Consider the following 3,896-nt stretch of genomic DNA (forward strand, 5'->3'; position numbering starts at 1 on the left):
GTAATTATTTTTTTTTTTTTACTATTTATTTTATATTTTATAATACTTTTGATTAACTATCCATTTAACATTGGCACCATTTGTAAAGTCAGCAGACACACACCTGAAATCAAATGTTCTGCTTGAACCCTGTTGAGATTTACTCTGGGGGTTTGGATGTGTTGGATGAAAGCTGAGCAAATGTAAGAGCAGACAGGCCATGATGAGACGAGTGCTTTACTGACTTCATGCACAACAAAGTGCTAAAGACATCCAGATCCCAAACACAAGTGACAGCTGTCAGGAGTGGAAAACAGCTAGTCAACCCATACTGACCAAATACATGCTCATATTAACCCTATAAAGCCTGCTGGATCATATTTGACCCAACTTAATTTTTGCATTTTTTATGGAAATTTATTTCTGCCATGGAATTAATTTTTTTAAATAATTGTGACTTTTGATCTCACAATTTAAAATTTGAATCCTAAGTCTTAAGAAAAAAAGGTCTGAATTGTGAGATTTAAAGGGGTCATATGATGCGATTTCAAGTGTTGCTTGTGTTACAAGCTCTTGGTGCATAAAGAAGATCTGTAAAGTTGCCAATTACCATTTTATTTTATTTTTTTTCTGTGGCAGAAATAAGCTTACATAATTTCTAGCAAGTATTTTGTAGAAAATAATACATTCTGTCAAACCATTATGATCAAGTTTATGCATACAGGTAAATTAAGTAAATAATTTGGGGGAAAGTAAAATTAGATTAGATTGATGAATTATGGGATTGATAACTCAAATCATTTATGTTGGTCTGAAATTGAGCCGATCTTCAGTGGAAAATTCATTTGAAAAAAGATAATTGTGTCTTACCAATTGGAGCGATCCTGTTGACTTTCTACAGTATAGTTGGCATCAGCGTTATTTCATTATTACTGAGATACTATTATAGTTTTTATTCATTGTTTGAATTTGTTTTTATTTTTAGATTTCTATATTATTTCATTTTAATTTTTGTTAAAGTTTTAGTAATTTTGTTGTATTTTTGTCATCTTTACTTTTTTAATTTTTATTGTCCATATAATGTTTATTAATTTTTATTTCAGTTTTACTTTTAGTCATTTTAGTATCAAGTTAAACTAAGTGAAAATGAGAAATTTTTCCTTTGAAACTAGCTGAAATAAAAGTAACTAAAATATTTTTGCAATTAAAAAATGTTTTTGTTATTATTATTATTTCAAGTAACAAATTGTTTTATTTTTTTATTTTATAATTTTTTTTTGATAGTGCTAATGAACTTTAATTACCCAACAGTTGAGACTGGTTGCAATATTAATACATTTAAAAGTGTGCCGTTGTTGAGAGTTTCCACACTAAATCACTTTAACCAATAGCGTAGAGCAGACCCAGGGAATCCCAGCTCCAGACCGCAGGCGCTCCTCAGAGGCAGTTGAAGCAGCAGCTGGGGAACTGCTGCACATGCTCCACACGGCAGGTGGCGCCGACCACAAAACGTTTCCTCCTTCAGAAATGTCACCTCTCTCCAAGGCCGGCATATTCAGCTGGGATACGATTAGGCCCCGTCTCTCATCCTGAGAGTTCCTGAGAGAATGTGAGGGAAAGGCATGTGCTTCTAGCACATTATCTGAATGGCAGACGTGCCGCTGTCTGACCGCTGCTGCTTCCTCCGGCCCGTCATGACAATTGTGCGCTCATTTGTTGAGGGAGCTTCATTCTGCAGGACCTGCGATTGTTTAGGGATTTCTGTGAAGGACAAACATATCAGAAGGGTCAGTCATGTGCTGCAGTACTAAAAAATGAGTATTTATTGATTCTACACTTAAAAAAAAAGCATAGAAACAATTTTCACTCTGAAATTGCTAGTAAATTGAACAATTACAAAGAACTCCCAGAATTCAGAACTTTACTTTTTCTCCCCCAGAATTCAATTACTCACTGATGTTTTTCTTCCAAAATGATGTCACTTCCTGGAGGATGATGTCATTAAAGATGAAGGGCATTTACAAAAGTCTAACCAAAGGATGGAAAGTGATATTATAGAAACTGGAACTATAAATTGAGTACAAATTCACAAAAAGTTTGTTCCTTTATAACGGAAATGACTGAAATGGTAGTTATAGAAAAAGGAAATGTGAAGAAACACCTGCAATGTATCTTAATATTGCCAGTATTTCTGTAGAAAAATAAATAATAATTCACCTAATTAAGACATAAGATGAAGGCATGAAAAATTATTTTATAAAACCATTAAAAAAAACATCATACTTGAAATAATCCTAAATTGAAAGAAAAGAAAATATACAATTAAAAAACTTACATTTATTTTATTTCAGCTAGCTGCCAAAGAAACATTTCTCATTTTCATTTAATTATAAAATAATAACTAAACTGTAGAAATAAAAAATGTATACAAATTATAAGAGTGTCTCAGTGACGTTTTGAAAATGAGAAAAGTAGTTTTTATGTCTTTTATGCAAAAAGAACATCCGGTGAGGGTTTGTCTGAATCACATTTAATAGTGAAGAGTGTAATGATGGGCCTCTAGAAGAGCCAAACAGAATCTGCAGCAGTACAAGCATGTATGTTTGCCATTCTCCAACATGTTTCCTATCAGGATCTGTCTGTCATACTGTGAGAGAAAAGAAAGAAAGTGTCTTTCAGAGCATGTGTTCTTCATGATGACAACAGGACGGGTAAATCATGCAGACAGAACTTGCTCTCGTCACATCTGATGTCTGCTATGTCATTGACAGCGGACACGGTTAAACACACCAGTATCTCTTTAGCCAGTCTTTAGCTGAGCTCTTCACATGCTTCCGTCCTCTTCTCTGATCTTTCTCTCGGCCAGCATCAGTTTTAACCTCTACATCACAGGGTTATTATAATTAACTGCATCTGTGAAAATGTTCTCGTTACTTGAAAATTGATAAGCAAACAATAGGTAAAATAAAATTTAAATATATTTATAATATTTATTAATATAAAAAATAAAAATGATATTTAATATATTTTATTAATATTAAAAGATATGTAAAAAATAAGTTGTGTGTAATATATACAAAAACCTTCATATATTTGTGTGTGTGTGTGTGTGTGTGTGTGTGTGTAAATAAAAGACAAAATATATAAATGTTTTTGAAAATGTAAATATTCATTCATTCATTAACGGAAATGAAATACAATTCAATGTGTGTGTGTGTGTGTGTGTATTGATATATTGAATAAATGATATACAATTATTTCAGCTAGTAGTTGCCTCATTATTTTATTTAGTTTAACTTGATGTACTAAAATAACTAAAACTGAAATAAAAATGAAGAAATAAATAGAATATAGTATTTAAAAATAATTTTAAAATGACTAAAACTTTCATTAAAATTGAAATAAAAACTGAAAATATGAAAATGAAAATAAAATATGAATAAAAACTGTAATAGGATCTAAACTAAAATAACACTGCTATTGCAGAATTCCCTGACTAATTTTACTATTCTCATTAGTGCTGTTTTCTAGCATCACTATTACTAGTGCACATACAGTACTTGTGCTCAGGAAATATTCAACTAAACCGCTCAAAAATGCATATACAGATATGAACAATACTTCAAATTAGGGATGCTCCGATCAGGATTTTTGCAGCCGATACTGAGTACCGATTTCTTGTCATGGTGATCGGGCGATAACGATTCTGATGCTTCAAGCTTTATATAGACGGTTTCATTGGGCGCACACGCCTGGCCCGAAGTTAACTTCCGGTCTGTGTTTGTTTATCAGTCTGGCTATGGCACCGGCTACAAACGCAGTGGCATTTATGATCACTGCTGGATCAAGCCGCTGCATTGTTTTTTTCCTGAGGTAATCCAAAGCTTCTTGAGGTGAATTCTGTCTTATTCCTCTCA

At 32.6% G+C, this 3,896-nt stretch overlaps 1 protein-coding gene across 2 annotated transcripts in view; it reads left to right on the forward strand.

The window, feature by feature from the left end:
* The window catches only part of plaat1l (phospholipase A and acyltransferase 1-like), a 13,607-nt gene that overhangs the window by 6,293 nt on the left and 3,418 nt on the right, over window positions 1–3,896 (forward strand). The window contains exon 1 of one of the 2 annotated variants that reach the window (XM_016523932.1): window positions 1,349–1,766. The exons of the other annotated variant lie outside the window; for it this stretch is intronic. The gene's annotated coding sequence lies outside the window, so the exon portion shown is untranslated. Of the gene's footprint in view, window positions 1–1,348; window positions 1,767–3,896 lie in introns of those variants that run through there. 2 annotated transcript variants of the gene reach the window in all.

This window comes from Sinocyclocheilus rhinocerous, unplaced genomic scaffold (genome assembly GCF_001515625.1).
Source record: "Sinocyclocheilus rhinocerous isolate Xijiao unplaced genomic scaffold, SAMN03320098_v1.1 scaffold1144, whole genome shotgun sequence".
NCBI lineage: Eukaryota > Metazoa > Chordata > Actinopteri > Cypriniformes > Cyprinidae > Sinocyclocheilus > Sinocyclocheilus rhinocerous.